Below are 21,589 nucleotides of genomic sequence, written 5' to 3' on the forward strand. Positions count from 1 at the left end.
TAGTCTGGCAGAGCAGCTAATTAAAATACAAAAACCTAACTGTGCATATGTGTGTATTCATGTATTTGTTTGCAGGCGCAATTGCGTGTGTGTGTGTGAAAGGTGGGTTGGTATGTGAGGAGATTGAAGTGGTTCCACCTCCAAAAGAACACATTTTTACCATGGTAATGCTGGTATACACAGTTGGGCAGGCACACTAAAATGTCTTTAATGGGGCAATATCAGCACATTTATTGGCACTGGCACCATGTAAATCTGCTTTACTGGGGAATGCTGGTATATATGGTATATGATACTGTGGGCACAGTCATCATTACAGTGTTTTACAGACACAGTGCTGACATAAATTGAGGCACATGAATCATGTAATGTGTTTTACAGTGGCAACGCTGGGGTATTGTGGGCATAGAGATCATGGAAGTGTATTATAAAATAATCTTGAGTACTGTTTGTGGCTTGCCATTTTATCTGATTTTTTAATGTGTTATCCTAGAGAACCAGCTGTAAATTGTATGCATTTTCAGCCAACATTTTGCAAGTACTGTGCTGCCAAAAATGCAGAAAATCAGCCCATTATTTTGAAAAAAGAATTTCTTGGGAGAGAACCCATTATCCTGCCCAAATCACCTTTGGTTGGTTCTGGCCCGCTCACTGTACTTGGTCGATAGTTCAAGTTGGGGGACTTAGTTGCACTCCTCAAGTGAAAATAACTGTCCATCATGCACTGGGTTTATTTGCATTCACTCCAGATGGTGTACAGAGGTGTTGGTGTTACAGGGGGTGAAGGACTCCTGATGGGGGCCCAATCATCCTAGTTTCACTACTTTGTGGGCAGCAGGTGAAAGTGAGCATTTGACTATGAATGGAGTTCAGAGTGTGAGGGTGGAGGCGATTTTCATCCCCTTGCCCCCACTCAATCCCCTAGCTAGGTCTTTGTACAGCACACTAGGATTTGTGTATTTATAAGCAATAAAGTTATGGCAAATGGCTGTGTGATAAGGCTCAGAACATGATAATAAAGGGAAGAGGTTGTGAAAATCTGTGCAGGAAGCGTAAGTAGTCAGGGGAATTGCTTTGGAGAGAAAAAATATCTCAGTTGAGAATTCTTCCTGCATCTTCAGTCACCAGCCATTTTTGTATATACTTTTTTCTCTACCATCTTCAAAATCCCAGGGATAATGTAAGGCAGGTGTCATGCTTATTGTCTTGGCTGGGCTCCAGTAACAGGAGGGAACTAAGTGGGTTTTCTTCTGCTATTTTTCTTGGCAGTGATTTCATATTTTGATGCTTCATTTGTAAACTCTTCCATTTTGCAATGACATCTATCTATGCAATACATTTCCATCTCCAGCGTTGGATTCATTTACAGAGAAATATCTCTGATCAAATACCCATCACCACGACAATCCCACCCCACAAGCTGGGACAGGAAACAGACTGTTTTTAATCTGAATAATTCGGATTTATTTAAAATAATAAATCAAGAAAATAAATACAGGCAACTTGTTTTCAAAAAGGAAAACACAACATGCCTGCTGTTGTCTCACAAATGCTTTCATTCCAATTCTCATAAACATTCAGACAAATATAAATCATCAAATGTAAACAACTATTCGAGCTAAAATGGGATATTTTAACATCTCACACAGCTGCATAGACACAAATTCACATTGGTTGTTTGATTAAAAAAGGCTGATTAAGACAATCTACAGTTTGGAAAACAGTTGTTTACCTGAAACCACCACGCCCTTAAATCAAAAGGTCAAGTAGTTCTCGGAATCAAGCTGGAAACAAACAATGTGCTTAATTTTTTCTGAAACCATGGTCAAGGATTGACATTAAACAAAATATTTACTTTAACCTATGGTTCTCTGATTCTTATTTATATAATAAATCTTTATTGTTTCATTTCACTATAAGAAACTAGAGCATAATGCTCTATGCATAGTATTCTTATCTATGCATACAACTACAACAATACATCTACTTGTCTATACAACTACTTGGCTATATATTTGTCTATATATTTCATCTCTCAAGGATACATCAGCAGATGAAAATAAAACAGGTGACATCCGGACCATCCCCCCTCCTGTGTCTCCTGTAGTGGTATATTTAAGAGAAACCAATTTTACTCAAGTACCATATTAGCTCAGGTGCAAGCCATCCATTTACCCAAAAACATTTAATGATTTTAAAGACAGCCCTGTTGTTTAAAGTTTAAATTCTCCTATTTCCACCTCCGTACCTATCCTAAATTCTTGAGATGTGGGCAGCTTCGAAGATCCCCATTTCGTTGCTGTATCTCTTGAAGCCATTTCAAAGGTCGTCTCTACAAGTAGTTTATCATATCGGGAACTAATTGATTACCTCAAGCCCCATAGGAGCAGCATTCTTCAGTCCACCTCGAGCAGCCAGCCCATTATTCTTTACAGCTCTGCCCTGATCTCTTTCCAGTACTCTTCATTATGAAGACAAGACCAGAGCATTTGCATGTGAGAGCAGATTTGGATTTTACACCTAAGACATCAATTAGTCTCACACACATATTTTTTGGGGGAATGACATTTATAAGCCTAAGCCTCACAATGATAGTGACATCCATGGGAGAGCATACCCTAGATTCCCCCACAAATTGCATCTCAAATAAGTCATACCTCCCACCAGGCTGCTTGTAGATTACATATTTAAGCTGCAAATAGTGAAATAATTGCACCCCATCAGACAAAGGTCTTCTTGCAGGCGTCTAAAGGTCTTAAAGCACCCTTGATTTAGTACATCACCTAGTTTTTTTAACTGCATGTCTCTCCCAGTTTCTAGCAAAATGATTGAATTCGAACAGGTCTACATTATCCCACAAAAGGAATGCCAGGGAAAATGCGTTCTTTCAGACTACCCACTTTGTGACTTCACTCCAAGTTTGAATAATTATGTTGATGGCCAGAGTGGGTGTAGAAGACTCTGAGCTCCCATGCAGAACCTGACATGATCCCTCATTCACACCTGGTCCCTCTCCATTATAATGGATGGGTCAGTGTGATCTAATTGGACCCAAGTGTAGACCACCAGTGGCTGCTCTGCCCAGTAGTATTTTTGAAGATCTGCGAGCCCCAGGCTTCCTCCCAGGGTGATCTGCTCAGAGTTTCTAGTGCTACTCGGGGGGTACTATATTTTCAGAGCAGTTTTCAGAGTCCACTCTCAAGTTTAGCAAAGTCTGCCCAGGAATTTTGTAAGGGGAGGCTTGCAATGAAAATACACATTTGGGAATCACAATATTTTAAAACACTGTGGGGTGCATTTAAAGGCCCTAGACAGAAGCCCTTCCCCTGAACCGCAGCATTTAAACACTGCCACCAAAAACGGCCTCGTTTTGGTTTTCTTTCATCTGAATGACAGGAATTTGTGCATTACAAACAAAAACTGACCCATTTTGCTTTTATTTCCACTGAATGACAACAGGTTCTACATTGCAATCAGAAACAACCATGTTTTACTGTTATTTCACACGAGGGCCAAGAATTTCAACATTACAAAGAAAAATGGCTTTTGTTTTCCCTCTGACATGAACAGCAGCCCTTTAAACACTGCAAACGAAAAACGGCTTGGCTTTTTTCTTTGTGTTCATGTCAAATTAAAGAACCATGGGAAAGGGGGCCTACCCATCATTATCAATGGACTAACAGCAAATGTGAATTCACCCAAGAAGGAGAACTTAGAATCCTGTGATCTGCAAGACAGGATTTAAACATTAAAAGCAAAAAGCCTGCACACGTGTGAAAAGAAACGGCTTTAAAAGCCACAGTGGAAAGATAGAATTGCTCACGCAGAAAATGTCAAGGAAATATCATGTAGGGTTGGCCAAAGCAAATGCAGATTATGTTCCAACCCACAAAACTCCAGTCACCTTTGAATAGACCCTTACTACAGGAAAAAAAACGGTTCTGGTATGAAGGCAGGAACTCATGATGACAAAGCACCACTCCCACTGGATATCACACATATCCTATAACCATCCCACAATAAATTGTGATGCTGGAGAGGGCATCATAATTCCCTGCTCTACAGTCATAAAGACAGGAACACACAGATTTCAATGGAGGCAAAGTGTGGCTAGAGCTTGACCAGCAGCTGTGAGCTCCTTGTTGCACCCCCTTCAAAAGAACCCACACCACTTCAAAGAGACTGTGGTTACAGGCTGAGGCCAGGGAGACAGATGGCTCTGGGGGATAAAACGGCCCTCCCCCAGGTGAAACAAGTCACTCCCAAGTTACATTAAAAGACTGATTTTGTTTTAGGCATTTTTGCAGCAATCAGAATAAGAATCAATTTTGTTTCATGCTATTTTTCATGGAATTTCCAGGCGGTTTTAAAGAGACTAATTGCATTTCCCTGGGACTTTGGGGACTGAAATGAGACTAGTTTCTGGTTGATCTGAACAGGTGACAAATATGACAGCTGATGAAAAGATGGACGATGAAATTGGGAACATGTGGGATCATTTGCAGAGTCATAACTGTTATACATTTTATGAAAATGACAAAAATGTGCCAAAGAGCCATGCTACCTCGTACAGAGTTGGCGATCGGCTTACCTAATTCCCTATGAACAACTGAAACCTCATATCTATTTCATATGGCTCGGGCTAGTACAAGTATGAAGTTATGAGACATAACTGGTTTTTGCCAAAAAGTGATCATGAGAACAAAGAATTGTAATAAAAGCAAAAATACAGATGGTGCTCTCCCTTGAACCAATCACGACTGATGGACGGTGAGACAGAGAGAAACTGTCCAATCCTGGTGGCAGGGGTAATTACAGGGTACTCCCGCTAGATTGTAAAGTTAGTGATGTCATTTGTGCTATATAAGGGGGGCTGTACTAGGTCAGGGAGACAGAAAAATATCCAGGGAGACAGGAGAAGGAGGACGGACAGAAGGCTGCTGAACCTTACCATCTTTGAGAGTGCAGTGACCAGACCCCTTGCCCTATCTGTCCAGAGTGGCCTGAGATCCAGCTCGCTGTCCTGAATCCTAAACCAAGGCTTGCTTTGTAAGTAGAATATACCCTAGGTCTAAATTGCATAAACCCTACATTTTTGTAGCATAGCATGCAGTATTTCCCCCAATGAAACCCCCATTGAAAGCCCCATTGAAAACCCCATTGAAAACCCAACATTGTCAGTGTAATTGAGTCACTTCCCATAGAAGAATCTATTATTTGTCTGTGTGTGTTAGCATAGCTCCTTTAAAAATCTCTCAGTTGTCTTTATAAATCCTGAGTATTTTTCTTAAGTAAATCAATTAATTTCTCTATTTGAAATTCATGGTGCAAGATCGCTGCCATTCGAAACCAACCATCTTGTCCCTGGTGTTGTATTTAATTACTATAGTCATTAAAGTATTGCCTCATAAGAATTAGTCTCCTCGTAACTGAAAACCAAATGTGCCATTGTATTGTGTACCTTACCAAACAATCTCCCATTTGCATCAGTCCTATTAAAACCCAAACCGTTGTTCCATTGTGAGCAATCCCTTTTGCCTAGAAGTCTACCTGTATGTGCCTCTGTCCTTGTCATTGAAAACCGATGTTCCTATTGTGAGCTAAATGCCTTTCCTGAGCTGTCTGTCATTGCAAACCCAGTGTAAACGAAATTCCATTTGCCACTGTATTTTCCCTTTGCATTTGCTTTCTCCCAGAAATTATTTTCCCATTTAATTTCTATTTTTGCCCCGGTGTGCTGATTACTGTTCCCTAAACTTTCCCTATCTCCTAAGTGTAAGCAATCCAAATTTCCTTTTATTCTGTCCCCTAGCCGTTGTGAGAAATCCCATTCTGCCATTTTGCTCCAAAAGCGGGTTTTCACTTTCTTTGCTGGCTTTACATCGGGGAGTGGTAGGCTTTCCCACAAATCCGATTTTTATCTCTATTCCTACTCCTTGCCACTGCATTCCATTCAAAGGAATTACATTGAATTGATGTTTGAGGGTGAGTGTTACGGGGGGAGTGCTAAAACGGTGGCACTATCACTTTCAAGCTGATGGCATTTTCCTGTTTGTCATTATAACAAAAGTGAGTGTAACAGCCCATTTCCACTTGGTCGCTCTAGATAGGATATTGCATTTGTGTTGCCACAATTGTGGTGGCTGCTGTTTGTTGACTATTTTCCTTTTTCATTAAATAATAAATTAATAAATATCTTATTGATATACACCGGCCTGGTTCCTAGTCCATTGTGGCATGGGGTGTTTGTGGAGGTGGGGTGCAAGACGGGTTGGAGGCCTACTCAAAAAATGAATCCATGGTTTATTAAAAATAAAAAGCGCTTTATTGTACACCACATTCATTGTCGGGGAAGGAGTCCCTGGCTGGAGTGTGCTGTGTAATAAAACTGTGACAAAGTGGGGGCTTGTCCCGTGATTGAGAAAAGAGTTTTCACCTATGCAGTGCAACACAGCAGACTAACTAATTGAAGGTAGTGTGACTTTTAGTGGCTAGAAAGCTGTTTTTCTTTGTAAGGGCTCCATCCAAAAACTTGTACCCTAGGTATCAGGGCTGGGTCTCATAAACAAAATACTCTAAGCATAAACTAGGCAGGAGCAGAGTGAAGATTTTGTCCTTGCATAGATAGCCCAGCAGCAGGAGAACACACTTCAGAATGAACACAGAGGAAATTAATATGGCTAGACAGCACCTCCTATCCATATTGTTCATCAGAGGGGAATGAGCAGAACAAAAACATGAAGCCTGGCTATCTAGAATGATGCAAGAGGTGACTCCTATAAATATTGATGTGTGGCAGGACAGTGGCCTGTTACTTCAAGCCCTGACTGACTTCTATATGATGCAGAACGTCAAAGATGAGCAAATGAAAATGGTCCAACTCACTGTATACATGTACTTCCACATGATAGTCATGGAAGAAAGGTACCAGGAAAGTGTAACCTCTGTGCAAAATCAGTCTGAGTTTTAAAATCAAGCACAGAGTGAATTATGGCACGTAGAGGAGAAAATGCGAGAGAGTCAACATTCTGAGTTAGAATTAGGAAACCTCATCCAGCAGCTAAAGGAGGAGTTGGCAGTACAGCAACAAAATAATTCTGAGCAGGAGTCCCAATTTTCTGCACTAAAAGACGAGTGCCAAGAAAGGGTTGATTCCCTGAAAGAGAGTCATCTAAAATTGAGTCAACAAGTGACGTACAATAGATCCTGCTTAGAAAATATGTGCACGTTACAAAATCAGATTAAGCAATTAGAAGAGGAAAAATAACCGGTTGATTATTAAGGAGGTCCATTCCCAAGACGAATTTGACCAGGAGCGCTGGAAGTTAAGCGCTATGAAGCAGCAGAGAGATAACTTGACTGAACAGAATGGCGCACTGTATCAGGAAAAAGATGCTCTATGCCAGGAAGTGTACAAATTAAAGACAGACCTGGAGAAAAGTGAGTCGTGTTTTCAAGAACTGGCTTCCCTAAAATTAGAGAATGAAAAATTAATGGGGCATATAAGACAGATAGAATGTGATCTAGAGCAAACAATACTGACCAAAAAAGTGCAGTGTAAGGAGTTTGGTCTCCTGCAACAAGAATGGTCTGAATATTCCCAGACAATACAAGAAGCACAAAAAGAAAATAAGGCCCTTTGTGATGAGAATAGGGGACTACAAAGCCAACTAGTAGCAGAAGGGAAGGTCATAGAAGTCAGTCAAATCCTGATAGCAGACAGAGCACAAGGCTCAGGCCTTTGCATACTATCAAGAAATAGGGGCTGAGAAAGGGAAATTTGAGAAGTTAGAAAAATAGTGTGCTAGGTTTAATAAGGACTTGAGGAACCCTGGACAGTTAGAGAGTGACAGGGCAATCCCTAATCATGGTGTACGGCCCTTTGTACCAGGGGCCTTAAACCAACTTACCACCTTGTATGCGCAAGGCACTGCTAAATTCATGTCTACCAGTTCACCAGAACTGGGAACCATGAGGCAGCTAGACTCAATTAGGCCTAGCATGATTGAGCCTGCAGGTCAGCATCCATCAGAGATTGATGGACGTGCATCTCTGCTTAGGTTCAAAACATTTTGCCCAATATATCTGGCCAGGAGGACTCCTATGAAAAGAAGATCGGGGAGTTAGACTGGCAGAAACACCAGCTACAAAGAGACCACCTGATCCATTTTGCAGATGAAAAGGAGTGTGAGTTTAGAACCAAAAGAGTATCCTGAAAACCCCCACCCAATCAGGTAGGTGGGGGGAGTTCTCCACCAACCCCAGAAGAAGGGAGGAGTCTAATGAGTACTCCCCTGTGGGAAAGAGGGAGTCCAAGGGAAGTGACCCAAAGATCTTACAATACAAAAGGTGAGAAGAGACTAGGCCCCTTAATTCTGGTATAGACTCTCAGTCTCCAAGAATCAGGGGGCACCTAGAGGATAGGGATGGGACCTCAAATAGCAGCAGCTCTGAGGGTGAATGGACTCAGGTGCAGCAGAAAAGGAAGGCTGCCAAACAAAAGAGAACTCTGGTAAAAGACCCCATTAGACAAATAAAAGCCATTAGAAGCTTCATGACTCTCTACCATAAAAATGCCAAGTACCGGGTCTGGGAGCATCTGGAGCTGTATGACCAGATGAAGGCGTCATTTGGCATTAAAAATTACCAGAATTCTATGGGTTTGCCAAATAGACATTCACAGAATACTCCAGCTTCTTTGCTGGGCTGGAGCATAAGAACCATTCAAAGTGGCCCACCTACAAGGCGGGCACCTTGAAGTACTTCTCCATTCACTGAAACCCCCAGTAGGCCCGAAAGGTGCCCTACAACTTGCAGTGCATAGAGGATCAGGCCCGAGTGAATTTGTCCAAAAAATTGAAGCCGGCATTTGCACAAACCACTAGGCGGGTGCACACGAACAGTAGGGAGTTCATCAATACCTATTTTCATGCCCTCCCTAAGTATATTATGACGCAGCTGGTTAGGGACTTCCACAATGAAAGGACCCTGGACTGGGTAATAGAACAAAATACCCGGATCTATGAGGTCCAAAAGCCAGTAGAAAATAAGAATTTCCCCAAAAATCTCAAACCAATCAACACCGCAGCTTCTGCCAAGGTGGCGGAGGTGAAGATTGCCCCCATTTTGGACCTAGAAATGGGGGGGGGCTCCCACTAACCAACCAAACCAGAGGCAGAGCAGACCCTCTGACCAGTCCCAATCAGGTGGTAGCCAGGCAGGGTACCCCACAAATGTGCCACCTGACTCTGCCACCTACATCAGCCCATGTTACAAGGGGAACAGACCCATCTTGGGGTACGAATGGACTCCCCCCACTCAGGGGGTGTCCAATTAGGTAAGTACAGCCCCAGGAAACTTTTCTCCAAACCTCCCTCAGGCGGGCAGCATTCCTCCACCCACTAGTTTTAGTTTCTTCCCCAGTTACCCTCAAAACCCGAACATTCAGAACAACCCTCCTTACTCTCCCTATTTCTGAACTCTGTCCAGGAGGGGCAGAGGTTCAGAAGGCCAACCTAGTTTCTAGGAACAGGGTAACCTCTGGACAAGCCAGACCAATCAGGGTAGCTATGGCAGGCGGTCAAGACTAAGTCTCAGGAGGGGTGAGGGTGACTGAGGGACCTCAATGAGCACACAGAGCAAGGACACTTACAAATTACTCCAGACAAGTGTTATATTAAAAATATAGACTCATTTATTACAAGGCCTTTGTAACACAGACTATAGCAAAGAATCACAGTAAAACTAAGTAAACCAATACATCACACTCAATACAATAAATATACAAGACCAGGGGAGTCTAAAGGGATGACTACACAAAATATGTTAACAACCTAGAGGGGAAGGAAACAGGCAGTGCAGTTAATCTTTAGTCCCAATTCAACATCAGTTATTCACCTAAGAGGCAGTCCAAGCCCTGGGAGAGTGGAGCCTTGTGCTCAATAGTGCATGTGTGCCAATGCACGCGGTTGTTCCAATGGACAAAGCAGGGTCTCTTTAGGGGTCTCTAACAGCTCGGGAAGGTAGATAAGGTGATGAATAATAAGTTCCCACTATTCAAGAAGGACCTCCACATGAAGGCAGGGGCAGTTCGAGAGTTTGGGATCGAGTTGCTATTTCACAATTGCAGTGGACAGAAGAGGGGACCCCAGGGGCCACTCATGTGTAAGTTGGGCTCTGGCACTAGGGGCCACCAGTTGGGATAAAGATTACTCACCGGTCCCTGAGGCAAGGAGACCCAAACTTCGTCAGGTTAGTCTAAATTGGTTGCAGGTTCCACAGTGGAATAAAGGACGTCTCGGCATCTTTTAGTTCCTGAGTTCCAGCGAGGATTCCCAAACGGGACAATGGCAATTTCTCTGCTCCAGGTCGATGAATCGCCCCAGTTTCACTGCAGCAGGCTTCAGGGCCAGGAGGGTAACAAATGCAGTGGACTTGCAAAGGACGTTGCTGCAGCAGGGCAACACGGTAACTGTGTTTACTGCGGTCCGGGCGTACTCATCTCATCATAACTTCAGACATTCGGTGTGAGGGTGCCATGAACACAGAGCTAGCAGTATACCAAGATTCGAGGGCCTCCTTGAAATGACAGCGGAGACAGAGCAAAGGTCCTGCTTAAGATGGTCAGCCCACTAGTTGGCCCGGGGACACTTCCGAGAAAGCTTACTTTCAGGTTTCGGTAAAGGTTCGGAGAATAGTTGGTCCCACTATTCCAATGGGTCGAAGCGTCTTCGCAGACCTTCTAGGACAACCAGATGCAGAGGGGTCCCACGGTCCCATGTTACGACAGCGGGTGCAGGGTGCCAAACCTTCCAGTGGGTCACCAGCGTTTCCTCGACTCGGCTTCGTAGTTGCAGGATACTTGGATCCTATCCTTTGTTTAGTGAGAACTCAGGAGACCGACCTGGTAGTGGTGGTTCCAGACTCCTCTTATCCAAAGTTGCCTTCACGCCACAATGGAGAGGACCCAATGGGAGATCTGCTCACAAACACTCACTCCATACATGGACCAATCACAGACCACGGTGGTCTCAGGCATTCAGGACACTCCAGACTCGCTGGCACCCAGGATGTGTATTGAGACCAGACATCCGAGCCCACATCCTGGAGGCACACACAGAAGGCATGCAGAAGCCAGCAAAAGCATTGGGATTCATGGGAATATGCATGACCAAATAAGGACTGGCCCGGGTGGACTCGACCTGGGGAAGGTGAAGGGGCAAGATGGACAAAGTACAGGATAAAGAACCTCGTGGGATGGCCATTTTGGAGCCAGGCCACCTATTTGTGCCAAACACGGTTAACGTGGCTAACATAGCAGGAAAGGGTTAAAAATAATGCAAAACGATAGCTGCCACCAGTCCTGTCCATGCCACATCTGCACAGTTCATAAAATGTCCAGCAAGAGTATATAGGGCCTTTGGAAATGGCTATAGACCCAAGTGTACTGTATAGTAAGATACATTGCACACTTGTTACATGTTTCACAAAAGTTGCAACATGAGGAAAAGGACTAAGGGAAACAAAGTCTCCCAGTACTGACTGTCTTAAGGGCATGTCAGTTTCCCCATAAAAAGTGAGCGAAAACCCAGAGGAGTGCAGCTGAAGGCTGTGCTTCTCTGGCAAAGTCAGTCAGGTATGTCTAAACAGCAGCAAAAAGTTTGGGGGTTGACACATGGAGGGAAAATTACATACACATATGAAATCTTTCCTAACACCAGGTCATAGTCATCACTCCAGAGGGAACACGCTGTCTCTTAGGGAATTATCTCCTTCGAAGGTTGTCACCCCTCATAGAATGTGTGAACAAGGTCCTCTGGACCCAGACTAAATGCCCATAAAATTAAAACAGAGCACCAACTATGTAAGTCTAAACAGCACATGCCACATGATTGAGCAGCAGTCTGACAAAATAGAGTTCCATGTTCGGAACAATCAAGTCCCCGACATAACTGTAATTGCTGTAGGAGAACAAACTGGTGATGGGAACCCTTCTCCATTCTTGAAAAGCAACCTTCCTTCCAGTTTTAAGTGGCATTTCACACTGGAAGGAAATACCCTGAAATTTTATACTGATCCACAATTTGAAGAGAACCCAAACTCCAGGATAAAAAGTGATGAAAAGTCAGCTCAAAGCTTGGCTGATATTCATAGAGAAAAGTGAACAGCTGTTTCTTCCCATTCAGGTAATTGATGGGGGGAGCCTGTTCTCGCCAGAATGATGGAAAAAGCTTCATCAGTGAAGCGTTATTCAGGAAACCCCCGAAAGAACAGACCATTCCCTCATTTAAATTGATTGATATGTGGGAAATGGGCCTGGAAACTCCCAATTCCAAACATCTCCTTCCTAGCAGGTGCATGCTCAAAATTTCCATTGGTGATAAAAGCATAGAGCATAATTGTTGGGTTGTGCGAGATGTCCCTTCTGCCTTCTACTTAGGCAATGGCATTCTCAATCGATTCGCAAATTAATTTGGACCTCATTATTTGCAAAGTTAGTATCCATCTGGGGTGTAACCCCATGGGCTTTGAAAATCCTGAAAAGGCCTTTCGGTCAGCACAATTGCTACCATATGCAGTTGAAATTCAAACTGGAGAAAAGGTCATGATCCCAGGAATGACCCGACAATTCCTATTCTCCCTAAAAATTAAGAGAGGACAGAAACTGCAAAACCGGACTCTTATGTACATTAAATCATCATCTCCAACGGCAGGGGTTGGGTTTGAACCCAGCCCCATTAGTGGATACAACACCATTACAATATTGGTGGATAACAGCAAACCTAGGAGTATCACTCTGGGCGCAGATACCTTTATTGGAATGGCGGTTGATGCCCAACATTTCTCCATTGACTAAAGGAATGAAATCATGGGACTCGGTCGACTGTGGTCGCACCAAGATACATTCTACATCCATACCCATGGACCCTGGGTTGACTCCCGTATTCGTGAATCAATATCGGTTGTCTTGCGTCTATGGAGTCACTCACGGAAATCATAAAGAACCTAGAGTCCGTTGGGATAATTCGACCATTCCACAGTGCCTTTAACAATCCGGTACTGGGGATACTGAAACCTAATGGCCAATGGAGACTATGCGCAGACCTTAGGGAGTTGAACAAACAGGTCCACATGTCCGGATGGCCACTTCCCTACATTGACCAGGGACTGGCCCAGATCCAAGGGTCAAAGGTGTACAGCGCCATTGACCTGACCAATGGATACTCGACAGTAACTCTGAGTAGGGAAGACCAGTACAAGCTGGCCTTTACCTTCGGGGGGCAGCAGTACACGTGGACCCAAACTCCCTTTGGATATATGAACTCCGGGAATGATTTTAACATCTTTCTGCATAAGGCCATGCCCGACTTCGGTGACAGGGGAAACCTGGCCTATGTGGATGATGTCCTAATTAAAAGCTCTACTGTGGAGCTTTTAACTCTGCTATGTCCTGACCCAGTTGAATGAAGCCAGAGCGAAACTGTCCTTCCAGAAGGTGCAGTGGTGTAGGACCCGCATGAACTTCTTAGGGCATGAAATCACAGCTGAGTGTCTCATTCCCCAGGCAAAAAGGGTGGAAGCATTACTAAAATTCAAAGACCCCACAAGTCTGCGTGAACTACGGAGCCCTCTTGGACTGACTGATTATAGTAGAAAGTTCATAGAGGACTACGCAGAGGTCACAAGACACCTGGTCCTTTTTATCAAAGGCTGGTTTCAAGTGGGAGTGGGGTCCAGAACAAGCCGAGGCAGTGAAACAACTGATGAGAAGCCTCTCACAAGTGCCTTGTCTAGCTTACCCGTCAAAAACAAGGAGTTATTTTTGGAGATGGGGTTCGTAAAAACGTGCTTAACTGCAGATTTATACCAGAAACATGACAAGGTCAATAAAGTCATCTCTTATGCGAGTAAGACTTTATCCTCTGTGGAGGAAAAATTCAACAATTTTGAGAAGGCACTCTTCCCGTTCATCCAGGGGGAGCACATCATCATTGAGACTCCTCACCAGCCTTTTCAATACCTCCAAAGTGACAAAATCCGAGTAGGGAATGTGAGTAATTCCAGAATTACTTCCTGGATTCTGTCCATGCAAGGCTTTCCCGTGGAGGTCAGATATGGCCAAAACAAGAAGAGTCCCCTCGCACAAGGTGTGGCTGACTTGATGATTGTGCTCGAGAAAACTTTCTCGAGGATGAAAGTCTCAAAACACCAAACAACATGGAGGTGTACCTGAATTCCCCGCACAAAGTCTATGAACAATACATGTGTCAGGAATGCCCACAGTTTATGTGGATGGGTGCTCCTACCATGTTGATAACAATGCGGAAATGGAACTGGTGGCTTGCGTTGAGAATGCCTGGGTGAATGATGCCCTGGAGTCCTCCGCCGGTACCAGATCGGTCCCCGAAGTAGTCAGGTGGTGAAGTTGATGGCGGTTCATCAGGCCATCCTCAACGCCGTGCAACACAGACTCCACAAACTGGTCATAATCACTGATTCAGATTATGTCCGGAACGGGTTCGTGGAGCACCTGATGAATTGGAAAACAAGGGACATGCTGTGTGCAAACAATAAACCACTCAAGCATGGCAAACTAATACAATCCATTGATGCTCTGGTCATCTCTATTGAGATGGCCATCCACTGGAAGAAGATCAAGGGTCATTCCAGAATAAAGGTACCAGACAAAACCAGAAAAGACCTGGTTGACCAGTTAGTCAAAGCCTGAGCCATCCATAGGGAGCTCTTGGAGATCGAGTCCCTGTTGGGGGAAATCCAGGTTGCTGCTGTCACCAGGTCCCAAACACTTGCCCAAAATGAACTCTCGACTGCCCAGTTGAGTAAGGAGACCCCAGATGCTGATCTGATTACAGCACACAAAGGGAATCTGATTATTGGGAAATGTTATCAACCCATTGAAGACCCCATGAATGTTCCTCTGACTGAAACCGATTACATCGGGAAAGAGGATCTCTGGGTGTTGATGAAGTTTCCCAAAATGTTCCAAATCCAAGACAGTTTTTTGGTACGGAGATCCATCTCTGGATGTGACCAGTGGGTGGTAGCTACCTCATTCCGAAGCCTGTCATCAGGGGTTTCATACTAATCTTGCGAGAGGTCGCATAATTGTTAGGACTGAATACAATACTTCACTGTTTTACACTCAAAGATGCCGCGTGTAAGGAAAACATAGAAACAAAGTACTCTCACCTGGGGGTAGACGCAAGGATTGTTGAGGATGATGTAGAAAAAGAATACCCAGGAGAGGATTGATGTCTGCTTCTGTCTTCAGATGATAATTGTAGTTTCCCCCGAGAAACACCCGGTGAACCGGCACAAAGGCCAGGGAACAGGAGGGTTCCCAGGGAAACCCTCTAGGGGAATAAAACCCTGCGGAGCTGCTAGTGAACGTAGATTCCTTGTGAAGTAGCGTGGATGTAGATTATGCTATCCCGGGTGGTGATGACTGGTTGTGTCTTTAAAGGATTGGGTCCAGAGCAGAAGTGCCAGGCTGGCTAAAGAGAGATAGGGAAACAGAGTGATTAGTCTTTTGAGTTTGCCTTGTAATGGGAAAGACAACTCTGGAAGCGGAAATCTTACCAAAGGATCTGATGGTTACTCGGTTTTGGAATGAGGATAACCGAAGACCAAGGATGAGCTAAAGGACTGGGTACGCTGGACAAGGCAGAGCACAGAACAGAGATCGTAAACATACAAAGAGGTGTAACTGGGAACAACCTAAACTCAAGGAGGAGAGAAGACAATCTTACCCAGAGACCCTCTCTATATTGAGAGATAACAGATGTCCAGAAGGAGTAAGAGCAAAGGGTGTTGGGTCTGTATAATAACAAATGTAAACTATGAATCCACAATGAAGAGAAACCATAAACATTCAATGCTCCAAACTAAACAAATGCCTACCAAAAGAAACCCTAGGAACCCACACCGGTCGAAGGCGGATGCAGAAAACAAAGTCCCCCAAAGCGAGTTGCTTAAACAATCTCAGTAAAACACTGAAACTGAGAGGCACCGAGACGTCCTAAAACAACACACGTCAACAAAAACAAAGTTCAGTGAGGATCCAAAGAACAAAGTCACAACAGATTGAAATCAGCAAAAAGGCAAGCCTGAGCAGAGAGAGTAAGGGATTCCCTAACACGGACTCACGTAGCGTTCGCCAGCTCCTTGGAGAGTAGCAACGCGTCCTTGTCCGGGATCTGCAGGTTGATAAGATGTCGGCGTCTCGTTCCGGAAACATTGCAAAGCATTCTGGGGCGCGATGACTAGACTGCTGCACACACTGCAGCGGTCCGTGAGAGCCACCATGTTGGAGTCAGGCATGTCAGCGAGAGCCGCCATGTTGGAGTCAGGTATAGTACTATGGGAAATGCGAATGATCATGACAATAATGGCCACACATGGGTCAGGACCTTGACCAATATTTGAAGGGGTGTCTTGTGTGTGCACAATTTCAGCCAAATTCACTCACACACTGAGCTCCTCTCCAGAAAAAGTGGATGACACTGCCTTGGTCAGATTTACAAGTAGATTTCATCAGACCAGTGATTCTATCCTATAGATGAAACAAGTACATGTTAATAGTAACCTGCTTGTTTACCAAATGGGTGGAATGTCTCCCAGCCCCAAATTGCAAGGCAGAAAGAGCAGCTGCCCTGATGATCAACCACATCTTCTCGCATTTCAGCCTTCCCCAAAGGATTGAGTCGGACCAAGGAAGTCACTTCACCAGCGGGGTGATGACAAAGAAGTGGGAGATACTGGGGGTAAAGAGAAAACTCCATATTGCCTACCGCCAAGCCTCTAGTGGGAGCGATGAGAGGTACAAGAAAACAATTGTGAGCAGTCTTAAGATGTTTGTGGTGGACTCTGGGCCTAGTTGGGACATCCAACTACCACTTGTCCTGATGGCCATCAGGTCTACATCATCTTCTGCTACCAAAATGTTTCAATTTGAGCTAATGATTGGATGAAAAATGGTGCTACCCCAGCATCTGCTCTACAGAACAGAAGAGCAGACACTGATTAACGCGTCCATGACACATGAATGTATTGAGGATCTGAGAAAACATCTTCAGCATGCTTTTTCGTACGCTCAACGGAATCTCGAAAAATCGGCAGAGGGGATGAATACCCATTACGATTTAAAGACTACTAAAGAAGAATATCAAGTAGGAGACAGGGTCTACTTGTACAATGTTTAGAGGAACCAGACCAAGGAGCAGAAGTTCCTCCCCTCCTGGCGTGGGCCCTTTGAAATTGTAGATAAAATCTCACCTGTCGCCGATAAGACCCGCATCCCAAAAAGAGAACTTTCAGAAGAAAAATGGGTCCTCATCAATCAGTTGAAAAGCTGTCACTCCAGACATGCTTTGTGACTGATTGATGAGCCAGATGAAAGTCGAGCAGGGGAACCATCTGAAGAATGAAAAAGGAAGAGGGAAAAAGCAGACGGGAATACTGAGATGCATGTCTATATCTATATATCAGGGATTTATTTACTTGATGTTATTGTATAAATGAAAAAGAAATAAAAGAAAATTGTATGATAAAAAAAAATGTAATATGAAAATTGCAAGTTGTTGTCATTGTAAATTCTTTGTAAATCTTCCAGGAAAAATGTTTGGAAAAATTACTGAAACTTGTTTTTTTTAATCTTCTACTAGAGAACTAACATCTTTAAATTCCAGTCTGGAGACAAAACCCCGGGGACCTGGAAGGGAAGGACGAAAGATGGAAGGGATAATGGAGTGCCCACTCCCTGATGAAGGAAATTTACGCCGAAGTAAACCCCCACTCTGCGCTTCACTTCACCAACAAAAAGTCATGGAAGAGCAGAGAGGATGTTTGGGGTGCATTTAAAGGCCCTAGACAGAAGCCCCTCCCTTGAACAGCAGCATTTAAACACTGCCACCAAAAACGGCCTTGTTTTGCTTTTATTTCATCTGAATGACAGGAAGTTCTACATTGCAACCAAAAACAGCCCTGCTTTACTGTTATTTCACATGAGTGGCAAGAATTTCAACATTGCAAAGAAAAACTGTTTTTTTCCCTCTCACATGAACAGCAGCCCTTTAAACACTGCACATGGAAAACAGCTTAGCTTTTTCTTTGTGTTCATGTCAAATTAAAGAACCATGGGAAAAGGGGCCCTACCCATCATTATCAATGGACTTACAGCAAATGTGAATTCAGCCAAGAAGGAGGACTTAGAATACTGTGACCTGCAAGACAGGATTTAAATATTAAAAGCAAAAAGCCTGGACATGTGTGAAAAGAAAATGGCTTTAAAAGCCATAGTGAAAAGATAGCATTGCTCATGCAGAAAATATCAGGGAAATATCACGTGGGGATTGATCAAAGTGAATGCAGATTATGTTCCAACCCACAAAACTCCAGTCACCTTTGAATAGGCCCTTACTATATGAAAAACCGGTCCCAGCATGAAGGCCGGAACTCATGATGACAAAGCCCCACTCCCACTGGATATCACACATATCCTGGGCCATCCTGCAATCCTGCAATAAAATGTGATGCTGGAGAAGGCGTCATAATTCCCTGCTCTGCTGACATGAAGGCAGGAGCCCAAATATTTCAAAGGTGGCAAAGTGTAGCTAGAGCTTGACCAGGAGGTGTGAGCTCCTTGTTTCATCCCCTCAAAAGAACCCACTCCACTTCAAAGAGACTTGTAAAAAACTCTAGTTACAGGCTGAGCCCAGGGAGACAGATGGCTGTGGGGGGATGAAATGGCCCTCCCCCAGGTGGAACAAGACACTCCCAAGGTACATTAAAATACTGATTTCCTTTTAGGCATTTTCGCAGCAATCAAAATAAGAATCCATTTCGTTTCATGCTATATTTTCATGTAATTTCCAGGCAGTTTTAATGAGACTAATTGCATTTCCCTAGGACTTTGGGGACTGAAATGGTCAGTTAAGACTAGTTACTGGCTGATCTGAATAGGTGACAAATATGACAGTTGATGTAAAGATGGAAGATGAAATTAGGAACATGCTGGATCATTTGCAGAGTCATTACTGTTATACATTTTATGAAAATGACAAAAATGTGCCAAAGGTCCATGCTACCTTGTACGGGGTTGGCGATTGGCTTACCTAATTCCCGATGAGCAACTGAAACCGCATACCTTTTTCATATGGCCGGGGCTAGTATAAGTATGACGTTATGAGACATAACTGGGTTTTGCCAAAAAGTGGTCATGAGGACAAAGAATTGGTATAAATGCAAAAAGACAGATGGTGCTCTCTTCCCTTGAACCAATCATGACTGGGGGCAGAGAGACATAGAGAAACTGTCCAATCCTGGTGGCAGGGATAATTACAGGGAACTCCCCCTATAATCTAAAGTTAGTGATGTCATTTGTGCTATTTAAGTGGGGCTGCACTAGGTAGACAGGGAGACAGTAAACAATCCAGGGAGACAGGAGAAGGAGAACGGAGAGAAGGCAGCTGAACCTTACCATCTTTGAGAGTGCAGTGACCAGACCCCTTGCCCTAGCTGTCCAGAGTGTCCTGAGATCCAGCTGGCAGTCCTGAATCCTAAACCAAGGTTTGCTTTGTAAGCAGCATATACCCCAGCCCTAAATTGCATAAGCCCTTCATTTCACTAGCGTTGCATCCAATATTTCCCCCATTGAAACCCCAATTGAAAACCTCATTGAAACCCCCAATGAAAACCCCACATTTGCCAGTGTAGTTCAGTCACCTTCCCATAGAAGAATCTATTATTAGCCTGTGTATCTTAGCATATCTCCTTTAAAAAGACCTCTCAGTTGTCTGTGTAAATCCTTAGTATTTTTCTTACGTAAATCAATTAATTTCCCTATTTGAAATTCACAGTGCAATATCATTGCCATTTGAAACCAACCATCTTGTCCCTGGTGTTGTATTTAATTATTATAGTCAATAAGGTGTTGCCTCATAAGAATTAGTCTCCTTGTAACTGAAAACTGAATTTGTTCTTGTATTGTGTGCCTTACTAAACAAACTCCCATTTGCATCTGTCTTATTAAAACCCAAACCGTAGTTCCATTGTGAGCAATCCCTTTTGCCTAGAAGTCTACCTGTATGTGCCTCTGTCCTTGTCATTGAAAACCGATTTTCCTAATGTGAGCTAAACCAATTCCCTGAGCTGCCTGTCATTGTAAACCCAGTGTAAACGAATTTCCATTTGCCACTGTATTTTCCCTTTGTATTTCCTTTCTCCCAAAACTGATTTTTCCCATTTCATTTCTATTTTCACCCTGGTGTGCTGATTAGTATTCCCTAAACTTTCCCTATCTCCTAATTATAAGCAAAACCAAACTTCCTTCTATGCTGTCCCCTAGCAGTTGTGAGTAAGAATCAAAATCCCATTCTGCCATTTTGCTCCAAAAACGGGTTTTCACTTTCTTTGCTCGCTTCCCATCTGGGGGTGGTGAGCTTTACCCCAAATTCTATTTTCTCTCTCTATTCCTACTCCTCGCCACTGCATTCCATTCAAAGGAATCAGATTTAATTCATGTTTGGTGGAAGTGCTAAAACAGTGGCGCTATCACGTTCAACCTGATGGTATTTTCCCATTTTTTTTTTTCATTAAACAAAAGCGAGGGTAATGGTCCATTTCAACCTGATGGTATTTTCCTGTTTGTCATTATAACAAAAGTGAGTGTAACAGCCCATTTCCACTTGGTTGCTCTAGACAGGATATTGCATTTGTGTTGCCTCAATTGTGGTGGCTGCTGTTTGTTGACTATTTTCCATTTTCATTAAATAATAAATTATAAATATTGTATTGATACACACCGGCCTGGTTCCTAGTCCATTGTGACACGGGGTGTTTGTGGAGGTTGGGTGCCAGACAAGTTGGAGGCCTCCTCAAAAAAGAATCTGTGGATTACTAAAAATAAAATGTGCTTTATTGTATGCCACATTCATTGTCAGGGAAAAAGTCCCTGGCTGGAGTGTGCTGTGTAATAAAATCGTGACAACACCACCACCCTTCTCACCAATGTGAGTGGTAGAGCCTGACAACACTTTATATACTGCAGAATTGCATCTATTAGAGGTTGTAAATTTAACTTCCAGAATTCCCCTTCAGATGTGGCAACGTGAATCCCCAAATATCAGGAGAGTGATTCAAACATATTCTGATAGTATCCCACAATGGGGTCACCTCCTGCAATTAAAGCATAGTGAAAAGATGTATCCCAATTAATATCCAGCCCACTATGATCATCATATTCCTTAATGATGCCCATAAACCTAGGAATTAACACCTCAGGTTGACTGATAAACATGATGAAATCGTCCACATACAGGAAAGCACTGTCCTTCATCCCCTACAGCCAGACCATGCCTCTCAAAATAGATGCTCTTCTCAACCACATCACCAATGGCTCTACAGTCAAGTTGGTCTATTGATCAATTTATTTTTTACATTTTTATTTTCCTCAAATTGTTTTGCCTGTAAATAATGAAGATGGAAAATTGGGGGTTAGACAATATTTGTAGGGGGACATGTGGGTCAATGCTAGGGGGAGATGAGCCTCTCCCACTCTCTATAAAATGAA

The sequence above is a fragment of the Ambystoma mexicanum genome, chromosome 11, assembly GCF_040938575.1.
Source record: "Ambystoma mexicanum isolate Mex_15411 chromosome 11, UKY_AmexF1_1, whole genome shotgun sequence".
NCBI classification, from domain to species: Eukaryota; Metazoa; Chordata; class Amphibia; order Caudata; family Ambystomatidae; genus Ambystoma; species Ambystoma mexicanum.